Source organism: Moschus berezovskii, chromosome 21 (genome assembly GCF_049115385.1).
Source record: "Moschus berezovskii isolate FMDL1 chromosome 21, NW_MosBer_1.0, whole genome shotgun sequence".
In the NCBI taxonomy this organism is placed as follows: Eukaryota; Metazoa; Chordata; class Mammalia; order Artiodactyla; family Moschidae; genus Moschus; species Moschus berezovskii.
This window is the reverse complement of record NC_142480.1, coordinates 65,447,236-65,468,491: the sequence shown is the minus strand read 5'-3', so window position 1 is coordinate 65,468,491 and position 21,256 is coordinate 65,447,236. Positions and strand designations below refer to the sequence as shown.

The 21,256-nt window shown below is 43.2% G+C and overlaps 1 protein-coding gene and 1 pseudogene across 1 annotated transcript in view; both read left to right on the top strand.

Annotated features, from left to right (window-relative positions):
* The window catches only part of GABRG3 (gamma-aminobutyric acid type A receptor subunit gamma3), an 876,540-nt gene that overhangs the window by 619,119 nt on the left and 236,165 nt on the right, over nucleotides 1-21,256 (top strand). The gene's annotated exons all lie outside the window — the stretch shown is intronic.
* LOC148774586 (glia-derived nexin-like) lies at nucleotides 6,595-8,315 on the top strand (annotated as a pseudogene).

Below are 21,256 nucleotides of genomic sequence, written 5' to 3'. Positions count from 1 at the left end.
GATGATGTGTTTAATCTGACATCAAAAGCAAAAACAAAACCAAAAATAAACAGGTGGAGCTACATATCATGCTGAATATCTTCTGTACAGCAAAGAAAACCATCAACAGAATGGGAAGGCTGCCTACTTAATGGATAAAATATTTGTAAATCGTAAGAGAGTAATATCCAAAATATGTAAAGAACTCATTCACCTCAACAGCAAAGAAAATTTTTATTAAAAATGGGCAGAAAAGTTAAATAAACATTTTTTCTGAAAAAGACATACAGATGGCCAATAAGTATATGGAAAGATGTTCCGCATCACTAATGATCAGGGAAATGCAAATCAAAACCACAATGAAATATCATTTCACACCTATCAAAATGGCTATCATCAAAAGTACAACAAATACTGGAAAGGATCTGGAGAAAAGGAAAGCCTTCTACACTGATGGTGTGAATTAAATTGGTGCAGCCATTGTGGAAAATGGTACGGATATTCCTCGAAAAATGCAAACTAGGACTACCATTTGATCCAGCAAGGAGAGATAAGAAAGCCTTCTTCAAAGCTTCTTAACAAAGCTAATGGAAGTGATGGAATTCCAGCTGAGCTATTTCAAATGCTAAAATATGATTATGTTAAAGTGTTGTACTCAATATGTCAGCAAATTTGGAAACCTCAGCAGTGGCCGCAGGACTGGAAAAGGCCAGTTTTCATTCTAATCCAAGAGAAACATAATGTCAAAGAATGTTCAAACTACCATACAATTGTACTCAGTTTACCTGCTAGCAAGGTAATGCACAAAATACTTCAAGCTAGGCTTCTACAGTATGTGAACTGAGAACTTTCAGATGTACAAGCTGGATTTTAAAAAAGCAAAGGATCCAAAAATCAAATTGCCAACATTTGCTGGATCAAAAAAAAGCAAGGGAATAAAGAAATAAAAATAAAAAACCCAGACATCTACTTGTGCTTTATTGACAACGCTAAAGCTTTTGACTACGTGGATCACAAGCTGTAGAAAATTCTTAAAAGAGGTGGGAATACCAGACCACCTTACTTGCCTCCTGAGAAACCTGTATGCTGGTCAAGAAGCAACAGTAAGGACTGGACATGGAACAACGGACTGGTTCCAAATTGGGAAAGGAGTATGTCAAGGCTGTATATTGTCGCCCTGCTTATTTACTTCTTTGCAGAGTACATCATGCTAAATGCCGAGCTGATGAAGCTCAAGCTGGAATCAAGATTGCCAGGAGAAATAACAGCAACCTCAGATATAAAGATGATACAACTTAAATGGTAGAAAGTGAAGAGGAACTAAACAACCTCTTGATAAAACTGAAAGAGGAGAGTGAAAACACTGGCTTAAAACTCAGCTTTTAATAAATGAAGATCACGACATACAGTCCAGTCACTTCATGGCAAATGGATAGGGGAAAAAAGTAGAAATGGTGACAGGTTTTATTTTCTTGGGCTCCAAAATCACTGCGGACAGTGATTGTAGCCATGATATTAAAAGAGGTTTGCTCCTTGGAAGAAAAGCTATGACAAACCTAGACAGCATATTAAAAAGCAGAGACATCACTTTGTCGACAGAGGTCCGTCTTCACAACTGGTGTATGTCTTAAACAACAAAGTTGTCCATGCCCTGCCTGCTGTCCCAGTGCGTTAACCGAGTTGGGCCCTCTTCAAGGTGGAATGTCCTGGCAAACAGGACTTTTGCTTGGCAGGAAAAGAACCACACAGCTCCTTGAAAGTCCTTTATCTCTTGGATGAGAGAGAAATAGCAAATGCTGTGAAATGGCAGCAGTGGCCCTGTGTACTGTGAAGCAAATGCTCAGGTACAAAATTTCCAAGAGGGAGCCTGTCTTCCAAGGAGAGAGCAATTGTTCACTTGACTGGTCTCAGAGATGCCCAGATAGTTGGTAAAACGGTGTTTCTGAGTGTGTCTGTGAAGGTGCGTACAGGAGTCATTAGAGTAGTACAGTAGTCAGCATTTGAGTCAGTAGACGGGGAACAAAGATAGCCCTCACCAGTGTGGATGGGATGGATGGGAGTTTCCCAGTCCTCTGAGGACCAAATGCAGGCATACTTCCTCTTATTGCATTTCACTTTACTGTGCTTCACAGATACTGCATTTTGTTTCACAAATTGAAATTTATGGCATCCCTTGTTAAACAGCCTTGTTTTTAAGGTATTAACCTTTTCTTTTTTTAATATGTAATGCTATTGCATACTTTTTAATACAGTTCATGTTGTTCTCACAGCAAGAATACTGGAGTGGTTTGTCTTTCAGGGAGGCCTGGCATGCTACAGTCCATGGGGTCGCAAAGAGTCACGCACAACTTGGTGACTGAACAACAGCAACACAACTTTGCATACTTAATAGACAATTGCATAAAGTAAACAAAATTTATAGGCTCTGGGAAATTCTGTGTGACTTGCTTTGCTGCCATGTTTCTGTATTTTGATGACCTGTAACTGAACCCGAAATATCTCCAAGGTATGTCTGTAGAAAAAAACAGGTGAATGACAGTGGCATTTGCTCTTCGCTTGAGCTGGGACACGCATCTTCCGTTCTCAGATATCAGGTGGGTCCTGGTTCCCAGGCCTCAGACTTGGGTCAGGACTTCAAACCTCAGTCTCCTAATTCTCAGGCCTTTCAATTCAGACCAAAGTACACCACCAGCTTTCCTGAGTCTTCAGTTTTTAGAGGACAGACTGTAGAACTTCTCAGCTTCCATATTATATGAACCAATTCCTGTAATGCATGACCTCTTATATCTTTATCTCTGTCTATCTCTGCATCTATACTTACCTTATTGGTTCCGTTTCTCTGGAGAACACTTACTAATATAGGAAGGGAAGTTCTTACCCTTCCATCCTATAAAATATGTGGACTCCAAGGTCCCCAAGATGTTCTTGTGTTCGCTTGACCTCACCTGCTTTGGATGTTGCCAAAGGGTGTTTTTTGGTATGTCTGAGAGAGAGAGGGGAGTCCTGTAGCCTGGAGCTGAGAGTGAGAATCAAGGCAGTGCCCTGGGAAGCAGGTTCCCCATCAGGGACCACACAGACAGACCAGTGCGGAGGGTGAGGGGCATTTTGCCAGCTTGTCTCTCTGCCTGACCCATGCTCCTTGAGATGCTCACCTTTCACCAGATGGCTGGGTCATCTTTCCACATGCTGGCCAAGTCACCTTTCTATATGTTTCTGGATCACTGGCCTCCCCAGATCTTCCCTGACCAAGCCACCTCACTGCTGTGGACACTACCTTATGGGGTGGGAGGGTGCTGTCGATGAGGACAGTGATGCCTGTAGCAGAAGGGATGGAGCTTTGAGGTCTCCTCCCATTAACTGTTATGGGAGAAACCACTGCTACTTGTGATTGCACTGGCTCTGCTGTCCAGTCTTGAAGGCAGGTTGCTTTTCTTCAGGTTCTGAGTGAAACAAGTTGTTGAGAGAGGTTAGGGGCCAGGTCATGACAGAGGAAGAATGCCTGACTGTAGCCTACCAGGGTCCTCTGTCCATGTTATTCTTGAGTCAAGAATACTAGGGTAGTTTGCCATTCCCCTCTCTAGAGGATCTCTGCAACCTAGGGATCGAACCCAGGTGTCCTATGTTGCAGGCAGATTCTTTACTGTCTGAGCAACAGGGAAGTCTTGGACTTTGGGCCATTATGATGCATCAATGCAGGTTTATCAAATATCACTCTTTATATTGGGGGAGGCTATGTGTGCCAGGGGGATGATATGGAAAAATCTTTTCATTTTGCTCTGAACCTAAACTGCTCTAAAAGTAGTCTTAAATTTTGAAATCATAAAAATAAAAGTCTTTCTCCTTGCAGTCCAAGGGACTCTAAGAGTCTTCTCCAGCAATGCAGTTCAAAAACATCAAGTCTTTAGTACTCAGCTTTCTTTATAGTCCAACTGTCACATTCATACGTGACTACCGGAAAAACCATAGCTTTGACTAAACAGATCTTTGTTGGCAAAGTAATGTTTCTGCTTTTTAATATGCTGTCTAGGTTGGTCATAGCTTTTCTTCCAAGGAGGAAGCGTCTTTTAATTTCATGGCTGAAGTCACCATCTGCAGTGATTTTGGAGCCCAGAAAAATAAAGTCAACCACTGTTTCCATTTTTTTCCCCATCTATTTGCCATGAAGTGATGGGACTGGATCTTTGCTGTTTGAATGTCAAGTTTTAAGCCAGCTTGTTCACTCTTCTCTTTCACTTTCATCAAGAAATTCCTTAGTTTCTTCTGCCATAAGGGTGGTGTCTTCTGCATATCTGAGGTTATTGATATTTCTCCCGGCAATCTTAATTCCAGCCTTCCAGGAATCAAGCCCAGTATTTTGCATGATGTACTCTGCATATAAGTTAAATAAGCAGGTTGACAATATAGCCTTGATGTACTCCTTTCTCAATTTGGAACCAGTCCATTCTTCCATGATCGATTCTAACTATTGCTTCTTGACCTGCATACAGATTTTTCAAGAAGCAGATAAGGTAGTATGTTATTCCCATCTCCTTAAGAATTTTCCACAGTTTGTTGTGATCCACATGGTCAAAGGCTTTGGCATAGTCAATAAAGCATAAGTAGATGTTTTTCTGGAACTCTCCTGCTTTTCTAGGATCCAACAGATGTTGGCAATTTGATCTGTGGTTCCTCTACCTCTTCTAAATCCAACTTGAACATCTAGAAGTTCTTGGTTCTCGTACTATTGAAGCCTGGCTTGGAGAATTTTGAGCATTACTTTGCTAGTGCGTGAAATGAGTGCAATTGTGTAGTATTTTGAACATTCTTTCATAGCCTTTTTTGGGATTGGAATGAAAATTGATTTTTCCAGTTCTGTGGCCACTGCTGAGTTTTCCAAATTTGCTGGCATACTGAGTGCAGCACTTTCACGGCATCATCTTTTAGGTTTTGAGATAGCTCAGTTGGAATCCCATCACCTCTACTAGCTTTGTTCGTAGTGATGCTTCTTAAGGCCCACTTGACTTCATACTCCAGGATGTCTGGCGCTAGGTGAGTGATCACACCATCATGGTTATCTGGGTCATTCAGAACTTTTTGTACAGTTATTCTGTGTATTCTTGCCATCTCTTAATATTTTCTACTCTTTTAGGTCCCTAACATTTCTGTCCTTTATTGAGCCCAAATGTTCCTTTGGTATCTCTAATTTTCTTTATGAGATCTCTCATTCTATTGTTTTCCTCGATTTCTTTGCATTGATCACCTAGGAAGGCTTTCTTATCTCTCCTTGCTATTCTTTGGAACTCTGCATTCAAATGAGCATATCTTTCCTTTTCTCCTTTGCCTTTTGCTTCTTTTCTTTTCTCAGCTGTCTGTAAGGCGTCCTCAGACAGCCGTTTTGCCTTTTTGTGTTTCTTTTCCTTGGGGATGGTCTTGCTCGCTCCTTCCTGCACAAGGTCACACCTGTGTTCACTTAGCATAGTGCCTTCAAGATCCACTTGTGTTGTTGCAAATGGCAGCGTTTCCTTTCTGAGGCTTAGTAATATTTCACTACTTCTGTGCTCAGTTTCTTCAGTCATGTCTGACTCTTTCATCATGCAAACCTTACAGACTGTAGCCCACCAGGCTCCATGAGACTCTCCAGGCAGGAACACTGGAGTCAGTTGCAATGCTCTCCTCCAGGGGAATCTTCCCTGACCCAGAGAGCGAACCTACAACTGCTACATCTCCAGCATTGCAGACAGGTTTCTTACCCACTGAGCCATCTGGGAAGACCAATATTTCATACATATATATATATATGTGTATATATATATATATATATATAATGTATGTACGCATACATTTGGAGAAGGGAATGGCAACCCACTCCAGTATTCTTGCCTGGAGAATCCCATGGACCATGAACAGAGGAGCTTGTCAGGTACAGTCCATGGGGTCACAATTGGTCACAGCTGAGCAATTACACTACTACTACATGTAGTGAATTTACACATGTATCTGTACATCACCGCCATCCAATCATCTGTGGATGGATACTTAGTTTATTTCCTTGTCTTGGCTGTTGTGAATAATGCTGATGTAAGCATTGGACGCAGATGGAGATTTTGTTTCCTTTGGATTCATATCCAGATGTGGAATGCTGGATCACCTGTCTATTCTGTTTTTTATTTTTTCCTCTACACTGTTTTCCATAACAGCTATACCAATTTACATTTCCACCAACAGTGTACTTTGGTTCCCTTTTCTCCGCAATCTCACCAATACACGTGATCTCTTATCTTTTTGATGAAGCCATTGTGACAATGGGGGGTGATATTTCATTGTGTTCCTGACTTGCATTGAGCATCTTTTCATGTACTTGTTGGCAATCTGTATGTCTTTTACGGAAAAGTGCCCGTTCAGGTCCTTTGCCGCATTGTAGTTCAGGTTATTTGCTGTTTTCTGTTGAGCTGCATGAGTTCTTTGTGTGTTTGGGTGTGTGATTTGCCAGGTGTATGATTTGCAAATACTGTCTCGTTCTGTATGTCGCTTTGTGGTTGTGGTGGTGAAGTCACTCAGTCGTGTCCGACTCTTGCATTTTGTTCTTTCCTTTTTTGTGCAGAAGCTTTTTGTTTGATGACATTCCTCCGTAGCCAGATGACCTGGGTGAATCGCTGGAGGCTTTGTGCCCCCTTCTTAGCAGCAGATGGAAGGAGGTAGGGTGGTGCAGTGGCAGGAAGGCTGCGGAGGTGCTGGAGAAGGTGATCTTTCAGCGTCTCAGACCTTCTCACACAGGGGCACAACCTCTCCTCTTGGCAGACGATGGTTTTGTAGGCGCCGGGTCACCTGGAGAAGAGGGTGCCCTGGAGGGGCACAGATGATGTTCACACTTCCCGAACACCAACCGCCTGAAAACCAGCACAAAGGAAGTGCTGGGGGCTTGGAGCGAAACAAGAGTTAGAGCGCATCCCTGTGTCAGCACAGCTCACCACCTAGGTCCTGGCAGGTTGCTTGAGTTCTCTGAGACTGACCTTTCTCTTCATATGCTCCTCATCTCTCTCTGTGAAGACTCAGTTAAATAATGGAATGTGCATGTGACAGGAGACTCCTGCTCCCTCTCTGCTCAGAAGGGAGTCGTCTGATTGTCATCACCATGGATACCCTTGTGACTGCAGAGAGTGTTACTGCGGGCAGGGGAAGCCTGGGAGGGAAGGACCAAGGCTGGGAAGCAAGGCTTCCTGGGCTGGAATCCCAGGTGCCTGCTTGCTTCACCACAGAACATTGGGGAGCTTTCTTCACCTCTGTAAATCCCACTGGATCTTCCTTCCCCCATCTGTAAAGTGGGAATGGCAGCAAGCTGAAAAATGATGAAAAGGATTAGAGGCCTACCCTTTATAGATTCCTAGTTTATTTACCCAAAGATGTGGACTTGAGGGAAGCTAGGCGGCAGGAGTAAGTATGAGGGATGTTTGCACATTTTCTCTCTTACTTTTAGGTTCCCCAAGGATGCACAGCTGTGCTGGACATACTCTGCACATGGAAAGCTTCTAGGGGAGAGAAAATATTAAACCCTCATTAGTCATTAGCCATGCTAGGCTTAATCTCATCAGTTTGAAAGAATCTACCCAACTATGGACACACTTCTGTATAAAGGTAGCCTGCAGACACTGGGCTCTGCGACTTTGTTAAAATAAAGCCAAGGTAAGCTGGCCACTCTCCTTTCCCTAGACCTTATAAATGCCATGCTCACTACATTGGTTTTTGTCAGTGCAGTGATTTTTAAGGGTTTAGAGAAGTCAGGGTTTCCACCTGAGAACACAGAGAAGAGTGCATTTTTGGCAACTGATGGGAAATTCTATCCATCCAGGGCTAGTTCAGCTCTCTGTGTTCCAGTGGGAGCAGCAGGCGCTTCTGAGGATTAAGATAGGGCCTCACTGAACTGTCCTACTTGGGGAAAACATCAGCCTGCTGAGTGTTCTGCCAGCCAAGACATTCACCTTCACTCCATCGCTGGTGGTCACGTCCCATGAGCATGGAGACCAGAGACAGCCGATGTGAGCACCAGAGCAACGGCGTGCAGCTGATCCTGCCCAGGTTCAAAGCCGTGACACAAACAGATGTGATGGGGAAACTAGTGGATGCTTGATGCATTAAAGGCAGATTGTGTGAAAATAACAAGGTCGGAAAACCTTCATGTTTCTCACATCTTCAAAAGTTAAAGTCACTGAAGATGAAACCAAAATTTCATCAGCAACAACTGGGAATCTAATCACAAGATCATTTCCTCCTTGGTTTGCGGTAAGAGACCTTTTCTACCATTCATCCAACACAATCCCACAAGTGCTGTCTTACTCATGGGGCAGATGAACAAATCCTGAAGAGTCTACAAAAGAATTCTTTCAAAGAAAAGACTACTTGGTTATGAAGAAAAGACTCCTTCCCTACATCTTTCAGAGTTCTGTTACATATCTTTGTGCAGTATTTCTGTTGTGAAAATTAGTTCACAGGAAGAGAGACAGAGACATTTCTGCTCTGGGATGTGTTTTGGAGGGAAAGAAGGGCAGGAAGCCTGTAGCACAACATTGAGAAAGGCTTCAAGATGCCTAAACAATTACTGAAGCAGCTGAGTGGTTACCTCGGTTACCTAAGTTAACAACTCTATCAAGCATTTACTGTTCAGATTAGCGTCTTTGTTTTGTTTTTTATGTGTGGCTTTCCAGAGGAAATTTAATCGCTGTAATAGAGTGGGGATCAGGGGAGACATTTGACAGTTACTTTCACTTTTATGAAAAAAAAAATCTTATTTGCCTTTAAAACTTTTCCCCCATTCAAAGCCTTGATGGTAAACTAATGTTTTGGGGGAGTAGAAATAGTGAAATCTCTAGCTTCTGTGTGTGTTTCTGTTGTTTTATATAATGCATGTATTCACTGAAATAAAGTTTAAAAAGCTTTTTGAAACATGACAAAGTGTGAACCCTTTTGAGCATCAAGGAGTCTCTGGACTTGCCCCTTGTCTGCTTGGAAACCCACTCGCAGGCCATTGTATCCACGCAATGACCCTGAAGCCCTGTTTTCCTCAGTGCCTTCCACAGCCAAGGTCATGCAGCATGGGATGGTGAGGTCCTCTGCTTGCGTCACCCTGGGGTGTGAGGGCAGCTGGGTTTGAACAAAACAGAATGGCTATTGAGTCTGCACTCTTGATTATTATTACAACTGTTGTTTTTGTTGTTATTACAAGAGGACAGGTGGAGCAGAACTAGACACTCAGGCCTCAAGGTGTGAAATGTGAGAGATGTATTTGTTGCGGCATTGCCCCTCCCCTCTAGACCATTCACAGTGGAAAAGCCAACACAGCAAGCGCTTTTATGCTGTTTGTCTTTGACACCTGTGCCAGCTGTAACTGTACTCTCTCTTGAGAAATTGTCAAGGAAATGTCGTTGCTGTCATGGTGATACTGACGACGTCCGAGAAAGTTGGCTTATGTTCAGAGTTTTAACAGACAATGCTACTTTTTCCCAAAATAATTAATTTGGAAGTGGAGTAAATGCCAGGTAGCAAATCTCTACATCAGCAGATGTGGGTCCTGCCACTGCATGGTTGCAGTAGTCCCAAGGGCATGTCTGGTTTTCCCTCCGGCTGGCACCAGGTGTAGCCAGAGAATAGCGATGATCTCTCATCTATGCGTATGCTTCCTGCCATAGTGCAGGGCAGCACCTTCAGCCCTGCATTCCCACCTGCCATCCCCCCTTCACAGATGAGAAAACTGAGTCAAAGAGAAAGAATGCAGTGTGGGATCATACAACTGGTGCATGGTACGGCAATAGTGTGAATTTGGCTCTTGCTTCCCCAATTCTAGGCTCTTCTCTCCATCCCAGTCTTTATCTGGACAGTTATTAGCTAAACAGACCCAATGTCAAGGCAAAAGAACCTGTGTGTGGCCTTCTAGAAACTTGCTTTTTCTGTCACTTCCATCTGTACTTTGACCATTGTCTCCTCACTCCGTGATCAAAACTGCGGGCCTGCCTGCAAGACATGGCAGAGCTGCTGCTTCCTTCCTCCAAAATGAAGATGAAAAGGAGAATCCTCATGGGATTCCTAAGGAAGGCATGCACCTTTCAGGGAAGAAACTCGCATATTCTTCATCAAAGCGTTGCAGACATGTTCGTAGCCAGCTTAATAAAGTATACCAGGAATTTTGGAGCATCTCCCCTTTTGCCCTTTCCACTAAATGAACCAAGCAGGAAAGGGGAGCCTGCCTCCAGGATCCTGATTCAGAGGCTGCTGCCTGAGCCAGGTGAGCCCTGAACACAGAACAACTCTCCTGATTCCCCCGTTTCCGGGCTGTGGTCTGGGCTCGTAGGACAACAGGAAGGTGAAAGAAGAGCACACCCAACCAGGAAGAAGTCTGATCCTTTCTCTGTTTCTTTCCTACGATAATGCTTAACGTTGTGCTGGTTGAAAAGTGAAGTGCTCACAGCATCCAGCTCTGTTATCACAGAGCAGGTGAACAGAGTGAAATGGAACCCGGGAGGCAATATATTCATAATGTATATAACTGCCAAATGCATATTATTTTACGCATATCTTGGCTTTGTGTATTAGTTCCTTTCCTTCTCTCATTGTCATTCTTTAAACTTCCATCACTGCCCAGATTTAAAATCTACTCTCCACTGGCTCAACTAAATGACCTACCTGAGCAGGAATTCCGCATCACTCTTCTTAAAAGTCTTCAAAGTTTGCTCATTGACTGTGTTCATTCACAAGTAAATTCCAAACTTTTTATCCTGAAGAAACAAAGAAGGAAAGGCAGGGAGGAAGGGAGGGAGGAATGAAAGGCAGCAAGAAGGAACGTTGTGGCGCGTCCTTCATTGGTCTCCGTCTGGGAATAGAGCTGCAGCAACCCAGTTCCCCTTGGTGGGATCGTGAAAGCAGACTCGGTAATGTTTAAATGTTGCAGGGGACTTGCATTTCTCACTCTTAGACACATTTCCTCTCTTTGGATGACTAAGAGCTGGAGAAAATAGAAAACTGTGTATTTTCATCCATTTTATTGGAGCCGTGCCAGTCATGTGGAGGTGATGGCTTTGAGGATGATGCATATCCTTTGAACGTGAATTAGGAAAATAGTTGTGGTGAATGGGAGCCACCTCTTCTCAGGATTCTTTATTTGACATAGAACTTACATCAAGTGGCATATTTCCTCTGCACTTAGTGCTGGGGTCTTGGGTTGTCACCTGTGAACGCATGATCTGTTCTGAGGGCACTGGGAGTGAGGAATGTCACTCTGTTAGGTTGTTCTGATGTAATGCACACCCTTGCATCAGTGTGCTTGGGGTGATGGAGCTATGGGACTCCAGGCCCGGTTCAGATGAGGGGTTTCCTTAGTATTTTTAACACCTTAGCAATGGGAGGTGATGATTTATTTTTATTCTTATAGGTCTGATGCAGACCTCAAACATCAATACAGATGTGCTTTGCTATTTAGTATGTCTCTTAAAGCTTTCATTCCATTTCTAGTCTTTCTGAAGAAATTTCATAAAAGGAATCCTGAAATGAAAAGTTAATATTGGACAGAATTGAGTATTTGAAACAATTTCTTAATTTAGCTGAATTAAATGCTGTTGACCTTTGAAAGACTGTATCATTTTATGATAGAATTACTTTGAACATTATATCAAATTTTATAAACAATTTATTCAGAAATTTCAAGCCAGACTTGGTGCTTTCTCTGATCACAGATTTATTGATTAATTGGGAAATTACCAATTGATAAAACATTGGGTTATTTTTAGATTTTGAGTCTTATCTTTGCCATTTAATAGCTAAGTAAATTTCTGTATTTACTGAGAGATGGTGGGGGGTGCTTCCCAGGTGGCTCTGTGGTAAGAATCAGCCTGCAGAGACTCAGGAGATGCAGGTTTGATTCCTAGTTCCAGAAGCCACCCTGTAGGAGGAAATGGCAACCCACTCCAGTAGTCCTGCCAGAAAAATCCCATGGAGAGAGGAATCTGGCAGGCGACAGCCATGGGGTCACAAAGAGTCCAACACGACTGAGCGACTGAGCACACGCACTGAGAGATGGGTGCTGAGGTCCCTAACTGCAGGGTGGTTGTTCAGTCATCCAGTCGTGTTGGACTCCTTATGACCCCATGGACTGCAGCATGGCAGGTCTCCCTGTCTCTCACCATCTCCTGAAGTTCTCCCAAGTTCATATTCACTTCATCGGTGATGCCATCCAGGCTTCTCGTCCTCTGACGCCCTCTTCTCTTTCTGCCCTCAATCTATCCCAGCATCAGGGACTTGTCAAATGAGTCAACTGTTCACATCAGATGACTAAAATACTGGACCTTTAGCATCAGTCTTTCTAACTAGTATTCAGTGTTGATTTCCCTTAAGATTGACTGCTTGGATCTCCTTGCTGTCCAAGGGACTCTCAGGAGTCTTCTCCAACACCACAGTTTGACAGCATCTGTTCTTTGGCACTCTGCCTTCTTTACAGTCCAGCTCTCACAACCATACGTGACCACTGGAAAGATCGTAGGTTGACTATATGGACTTTGTCAGCATAGTAAGGTCTCTGCTTTACAACAAACTGTCTAGATTTCTCATGGCTTTTCTGCCAAGAAGCAATCATCTTCTGATTTCATGGCTGCAGTCACCATCTGCAATGATTTTAGAGCCAAAGAAGGGGCAATCTGTCACTACTTTCACCTTTTCCCCTAACCATAATAGTGAATTTATTTTTCAGTTATTTTAGTCTTTCCTCATACATTTTGATGTTGACTTGTTAGGCACATACACATCTAAGATTTCTTTATCTTCTTGGGAAATTACCGCCTCTACATGTCAGCATGGATTTTAAAAAAAGACCCATATGTCATCTACGAGAAACCCACTTTAAACGTAAAGACTTATATAAGTTACTATCAAAGGCATGAAGAAAGATGTACTAAAACTAACCAAAGGAAAGAACAACTAATTCATTTCAGGCAAAGCTGGTCCAAGAATGCAGATGTTAATCAGTGGCATTTTTTCCATTATAACCAAGAACATATTCAGTTCAGTTCAGTTCAGTCGCTCAGTTGTGTCTGACTCTTTGCAACCCCATGAATCACAGCACACCAGGCCTCCCTGTCCATCACCAACTCCCGGAATTCACTCAAACTCATGTCCATCGAGTCGGTGATGCCATCCAGCCATCTCATTCTCTGTCATCCCCTTCTTCTCCCGCCCCCAATCCTTCCCAGCATCAGAGTCTTTTCCACCGAGTCAACTCGTCACATGAGGTGGCCAAAGTATTGGAGTTTCAGCTTTAGCACCAGTACTTCCAGTGAACACCCAGGATTGATCTCCTTTAGAATGGACTGGTTGGATCCCCTTGCAGTCCAAGGGACTCTCAAGAGTCTTCTCCAGCACCACAGTTCAAAAGCATCCATTCTTCGGCGATCAGCCTTCTTCACAGTCCAACTCTCATATAAATGGTAGTCATTTAAAAGAGCTTGTCTGATAATTCCAGTATCTGTGGCATCTGTGAGTATGGTTTTTGTGACATCTCTGCCTCTCCAGATGGCTGTGTGTGTGTGTTTGTTTGTTTGTTGTCTTTTGACATGCCGTATCCTTTTTTTTGTTGAAATCCAGATCACTTATATTGGTTAATGTGGTAGTAGTGTCACATGTGCAGTAAGTCACATCTGACTCTGTGCGAGCCTGTAGACTGTAGCCCTCCAGGCTCCTCTGTCCATTGGATTTCATAGGCAAGAATACTGGAGTGTGTTGTCATTACCTTCTCCAGGGGATCTTTCTGAACCAGGGGTTGAACCCACATCTCCTGCTTGGCAGGCAGATTACTTACCAGCTGAACCACAAGGGAAGCCCAAGAATATTGGAGTGGGTAGCCTATCCCTTCTCCAGTGGGTCTTCCCACCCCAGGAACACAACCAAGGCCTCCTGCATTGCAGGCGGATTCTTTACCAACTGAACTCTCAGGGAAGCCCATATTGGTTAATATGTTCTTGTAAATACAACTTTAGAATTAAACTTTATATTAATCTGGCTTGGAGTTGGACTGTGCATCATGTTTTCTGCAACTATAGGTTCTGGAGGCTAAAAATTCCTCCAGTGCCCTAGTGTTTGGTTCTATTTTTGATCTGGGCTTCCTGAGTATGCCTCCTTGGAGAGGGTCTTGTAGCTCTTTTGGCTGTAATCCACTGCTCTTATACTGGAGTCCTTTTAATTTGGAGTGAAATGTTGGAGATGGGGAGCTTCCTGTAATCTTATGATTATACCTCAGTCTTTTTATGTGTCTGTGTTTCTGGGCTGTGACCTTCACAAGTATTTCTCCAATGAAATAGGTTTCCCTCTAACTCTTACTACCTTGCCCAAGTTCTGTGTTCCCAATCTATTTCCTTGAATCTGTAGTCCTTTTTGACTTTGTTCTACCCCCCAATGTGGGACAAGAAGACTAGAGAGGGGCAGAGTGTAAGGATGCCCTTCTGTCATATGGAATACAGCCCTGGGAAAGCCTTTTCCCTTCTAGAGTAGGTCTTCATTATGGCAAATGTTAGGGTGTATTTCACAATGTTAATCTACCCCTGTCAGAGGAATAAGAGAGATTTTTCTTGAACCTTCACATTAAGAACCTTATAGGACGCATGGAGGTAAAACCCATGAAAATTTTCAGGGCCCCCTGAGGTTGTTGACCCCCAAGTTTTTTGGTCTCATATTAGCTCACACAGCCTCCAGCAAACACCAAATTTATTACCTAAGTGTTTCTGCCAGTTTGGGACTTCAGAGACTTCTCCAGATAAATAGACTCCAAGTTGATTGTCCATGTTTCCTTGTTTCTGCAGATTTTTGGGTGTTGATCGCTCTGCAGACCTCAGTTCTCTGATGCGTCCAAGACTAGTCAGTGGCTTTCAGTCAGTCCAGCCTTTCTCATGGTAAAGATGGATGTGATGACTGCCAAGGCCTTTTCATGTCGGAGCTGGACCTGGAAATCCCTTCATATGGCATTTCAGTTCCAGTCGATAGCTAAGAGTGAGGAAATTTCAAAGGTAGATACTCTGGGAATTTGAAAGGAAAGATTGCAGAGCTCAGTAAATGTCATGCGCTCCCGTTCTTACTAGAACGAGTGAGAACCCCACTGCTGGTGCCGTGACGCACCCAGTGTGCTTGATCCCTGTCTTCCAGGAGGCTGACACAGGCGTGCATCTGACCGAGAGGCACAAATACTCATGTGTGCACACGTGCTAAGTCACTCAGTCGTGTCCGACTCTTTGTGACCTTGTGGGCTGTAGACATAGGACAGGCTTCTCTGTCCATGGGATTCTCCAGGCAAGAATACTGGAGTGGGTTACCATTTCTTCCTTCAGGGGGTCATCCTGACCCAGGGATCAAACCCATGTGTCTTACATCTCCTCCATTGGCAGGCAGGTTATTTATCACTAGTACCACCTGCTGCTGCTGCTGCTGCTAAGTCGCTTCAGTCGTGTCTGACTCTGTGCGACCGCATAGACGGAAGCCCACCAGGCTCCCCCGTCCCTGGAATTCTCCAGGCAAGAACACTGGAGTGGGTTGCCATTTCCTTCTCCAATGTGTGAAAGTGAAAAGTGAAAGTGAAGTCGCTCAGTCGTGTCCGACTCTTAGCAACCCAATAGATTGCAGGCTACCAGGCTCCTCCATCCATGGGATTTTCCAGAAAAGAGTACAGGAGTGCAGTGCCACTGCCTTCTCCGCTAGTACCATCTAGGAAGCCCAAATATGTATATATTTAGAGGTATATAAACCTCTACTTTTTTTTTTTACTAATTTTAAAATTTATTAAACATGTATTTATTTACTATAAATAAATTAAAATATATATTTATAGGTATAAGTTCAGTTCAGTTCAGTCACTCAGTCGTATCCGACTCTTTGCGACCCCATGAATCACACCATGCCAGGCTTCCCTGTCCGTCACCAACTCCCAGAATTCACTCAAACACATTTCCATCGAGTCGGTGATGCCATCCAGCCATCTCATTCTCTGTCGTCCCCTTCTCCTCCCGCCTGAAATCCTTTACCAGTGAGTCAACTCTTCGCATGAGTTGGCCAAAGTATTGGAGTTTCAGCTTTAGCATCAGTCCTTCCAATGAACACCCAGGACTGATCTCCTTTAGAATGGACTGGTTGGATCTCCTTGCAGTCCAAGGGACTCCCAAGACTCTACTCCAACACCACAGTTCAAAAGCATCAATTCTTCGGCAATCAACTTTCTTCACAGTCCAACGCTCACATCCATACATGACCACGGGAAAAAACATAGCCTTGACTAGGTGGACCTTTGTTGGCAAAGTAATGTCTCTGCTTTTTAATATAATATTTATTTTGGTCATAATTTCCTTCCAAGGAGTAAGCATCTTTTAATTTCATGGCTGCAATTAGCATCCGTACTGATTTTGGAGCCCACAAAAATAAAGTCTGACACTGTTTCCACTGTTTCCCCATCTATCTCCCATGAAGTGATGGGACCAGATGCCATGGTCTTAGTTTTCTGAATGTTGAGCTTCAAGCCAACCTTTTCACTCTCCTCTTTCACTTTCATCAAGAGGCATTTTAGTTCCTCTTCACTTTCTGCCATAAGGGTGGTGTCATCTGCATATCTGAGGTTCTTGATATTTCTCCCAGCAATCTTGATACCAGCTTGTGCTTCATCCAGCCCAGCGTTCCTCATGATGTACTCTGCATATAAGTTAAATAAGCAGGGTGACAATATCAACCTTGACGCACTCCTTTTCCTGTTTGGAACCAGTCTGTTGTTCCATGTACAGTTCTGACTGTTGCTTCCTGACCTGCATACAGGTTTCTCAAGAGGCAGGTCAGGTGGTCTGGTATTCCCATCTCTTTCAGAATTTTCCACAGTTTCTTCTGATCCACACAGTCAAAGGCTTTGGCATAGTCAATGAAGCAGAAATAGATGTTTTTCTGGAACTCTCTTGCTTTTTCCATGGTCCAGCAGATGTTGGCAATTTGATCTCTGGTTCCTCTGTCTTTTCTAAAACCAGCTTAAACATCTGGAAGTTCATGGTTCATGTATTCCTGAAGCCTGGCTTGGAGAATTTTGATCATGATTTTACTAGCGTGTGAAATGCGTGCAATTGTGCCGTAGTTTGAGCATTCTTTGGCATTGCCTTTCTTTGGGATTGGAATGAAGACTGACCTTTTCCAGTCCTGTGGCCACTGCTGAGTTTTCCAAATTTGCTGGCATATTGAGTGCAGCACTTTCACAGTATCATCTTTCAGGATTTGAAATAGCTCAACTGGAATTCCATCACCTCCACTAGCTTTGTTCCTAGTGATGCTTTCTAAGGCCCACTTGACTTCACATTCCAAGATGTCTGGCTCTAGGTGAGTGATCACACCATCGTGATTATCTTGGTCATGAAGATCTTTGTACAGTTCTCCTGTGTATTCTTGCCACCTCTTCTTAATATCTTCTGCTTCTGTTAGGTCCATACCATTTCTGTCCTTTATCGAGCCCATCTTTGCATGAAATGTTCCCTTGTTATCTCTCATTTTCTTGAAGAGATCTCTTGTCTTTCCTATTCTGTTGTTTTCCTCTATTTCTTTGCATTGATCGCTGAGCAAGGCTTTCTTATCTCTCCTTGATATTCTTTGGAGCTCTGCATTCAGATGCTTATATCTTTCCTTTTCTCCTTTGCTTTTTGCTTCCCTTCTTTTCACAGCTATTTGTAAGGCCTCCTCAGACAGCCATTTTGCTTTTTTGCTTTTCTTTTCCATGGGGATGGTCTTGGTCCCTGTCTCCTGTACAACGTCAAAAGTGGGAAGTCAAGAAACACCTGGAGTAACAGGCAAATTTGGCCTTGGAACACGGAATGAAGCAGGGCAAAGGCTAATAGAGTTTTGCCAAGAGAACACACTGGTCACAGCAAACACCCTCTTTCAACAACACAAGAGAATACTCTACACATGGACATCACCAGATGGTCAACACCAAAATCAGATTGATTATATTGATTATATTCTTTGCAGCCAAAGATGGAGAAGCTCTATGCAGTTAGCAAAAACAAGACCAGGAGCTGACTGTGGCTCAGATCATGAACTCCTTATTGCCAAATTCAGACTGAAATTGAAGAAAGTAGGGAAAACCACTACACCATTCAGATATGACCTAAATTAAATCCCTTATGATTACACAGTAGAAGTGAGAAATAGATTTAAAGGACTAGATCTGATAGATAGAGTGCCTGATGAACTCTGGAAGGAGGTTCGTGACATTGTACAGGAGACAGGGACTAATACCATCCCCATGGAAAAGAAAAGAAATTTGTAGGTATAATGGTATAAATAACCAGGAGCTATGGCCACCTCATGTGATGTGTTGACTCACTGGAAAAGACTCTGATGCTGGGAAGGATTGGGGGCGGGAGGAGAAGGGGACGACAGAGAATGAGATGGCTGGATGGCATCACCGACTCGATGGACATGAGTTTGAGTAAACTCCGGGAGTTGGTGATGAACAGAGAGGCCTGGTGTGCTGTGATTCAAGGGGTCAGAAAGAGTCGGACATGAGTGAGTGACTGAACTGAACTGACTGATAGCATTTACTGAGCACCTGTTCGGTATGAAATGCTGCTTTGAATGCTATATTCATATATTAATTAATTAATTAACCCTCTAAGAAAGCATAATGTGGTACATACATTGTTCTCTTCATTTTTTTCGTATAAATACACTGAGGATCAAGCTGTTTAAGTAACTTGCTCAAGGTCACATTTCTCAAAATTCTGAAACAAGTGCCAGACCTCATGCTCTTAACCACTGTGCTTTGCCTCTCTCTATTATATGCAGACAATACGTTGATACTAATTCATAATAATTCAGGGAAAGAAGTAAAATGTCTTCTGACATTTCATTGTTGTGGGGGTGGGGAGGTTATTCCTGTCATGGGAAATCAGGAAAGATTGTCATTTTAGTTATTAAAGTTATGGTTTAACAAGCAGTTGTGTTAGGAGCAGTTTGGGGAACAGAGAAAATGGTGGGTAGGCCCAGGAACTCGTAAACAATGTGCCTTGAAAAACGAGACAGACACCTCGAAGGGAACGTCAGATTGGGAGAGCTGAACTGCTTTCTGGATGTTTAGAGCTTTTGAATTAAACGAATGACAGGGTCACCAGTGTGTCAGAAAGACTGATGTAGCAGAATGTGGGGAGAGTTGCAGAGAGAGATGAGATCCAGAGTTGTGAGGTGGGCGGGGCAGGATGTGCCAGGATCCGTGAGGATTCCGGAGGCTCAGGAATGCAGGCAGGGAACGGGAGGCATCAGAAGTTACTCCAGCACTTAACATTTGTGTGCCTGGACTTTGATGCCTTAGGTTGCTAAAAGCCAGATTATATGTATACACATATATGTACACACAGGGGTTTACCAGGTGGCACTGTGATAAGACAGGAGACACCAGTTCGATCTCTGGGTTTGGAAGAGCCCCTGAAGAAAGAAATGGCAACCCACTCCAGTATTCTTTCCTGGGAAATCCCATGGACAGAGGAGACTGGCGGGCTACAGTCCATGGGGTTGCAAAAGAGTTGGACATAATCTAGCTACTAGACTATACAGACATGTGTATGTAACCTTTTAAATGAGATTGGAGCCATTAGCGGAGCACCCCTCAAGGGCTCTAGCTCCCAGGTTGTTATCGCTGGCCGGGTTTAAACATACCTTGCGGGCTGACTTTTCCAGTGGCAAAAGAACGAAGTGAAGTCATGTCTGCAGTGACTTCCGCAGAAGACGGTTGTCATTTCTTCAGAGGAGACACACTTCTACTAAGTTTAACCTATAAAGAGAATTTATTTACCTCAAAGGGAACAGTAGGGATGATAAAGGATGATGTCCTTAGCTTCCACTCCCACGAACACCTTACAGACTTGTCAAGGTTAACCTTTGAAATCTTCCAGCTTTGGAATATGTCAGCCAAACACTGGGTTTGTTTTTCTCTCCTTGCAGCCCTTCTAAGGGTGTTTCTTAACAATCTGATTGGAATAACAAAACCTTGCCTGCTTTCTGACCTTTGTGAAGAGTTTTCCACAGTCCACAGTTTATCAAGTTATTAGAAGAGAGAACAGAGGTACGTTAAATCTTGGTGCTTTAGAGTAACAAGGTTTTTAATGGGAAGGTTGAACTGCATTCTTTCTTCTAGAAATATAGCTTTTGGGCTCCCTATAGACTTGCAGACCATGTTTATTCTTTTGATCATATCTGACTGCATACTTTACTGCCCTATTTTTTTCCTTTAGTGACAGTAATAAAAATCATTTCCCTTCAGTACTTATTTTGGACAACTTAAACAGCAACTTAAGCAAAACCAGAGGGTTACAATTTTCTCCTTTGTACATGCAATAAATTATTTGGAGAAACCACTCTTGTCACAGGCTTTTTCTTCTCTCCAAATCACTTTCCAGTGATTAGACTTCAGATCTCTCTCCATATACATCAGAGACATTTAAAAGTTTCCAGCTTGCAGATTTCTTACAGATAATCTCATGTATGACTTTCATTCCATTCATGAAGAGCCAGGGCCCAGAGAGATTACCTGTGCTTCTGTCAAGCACACAGTTGGCCTATGAGACATGCAAGATGTATATACATGCAAGATGATACGTACATCCAAGTTTCCCTGGTGGCTCAGAGGGTAAAGCATCTGCCTGCAAGGCGAGAGACCTGGGTTCAATCCCTGGTCGAGAAGATCCCTGGAGAAGGAAATGGCAACCCACTCCAGTACTCTTGCCTGGAAAATCCCATGGACGGAGGAGCCTGGTGCAGGCTACAGTCCATGGGGTTGCAAAGAGATGGACATGACTAAGCGACTTCAATTTCACAAGCAAGATGAGAAATCATGTCTTCTGACTTTTGGTCTAGTGGTCTCACTACTCAAAGATGGGAGGAATTATAGGAGGTAAAGTCCAAAATCAATTCAATAACCTTCAGCTGTCTTTTTTTTTTTGGAAACTGAGTAGTGATCAATAAATAAAAATAGAAATGCTAGACATAGATTGATATAAAAATTTATAAATCACGATCCTGTCTTGGGGAGTTTGCAGTGTAGTTGCAGATAGGGTAGATAAGATTAAGAAAGTGATTCGGAGAGAATTATGTGAATTATGGTAGCAGTATGCCTCACCAGGGACTTCCCTCATAGTTCAGTTGGTAAAGAATCTGCCTGCAATGCAGGAGACCTGGGTTCAAGCCCTGGATCAGGAAGATCCCCTGGAGAAGGAAATGGCAACCCACTCCAGTATTCTTGCCTAGAGAATCTCATAGACAG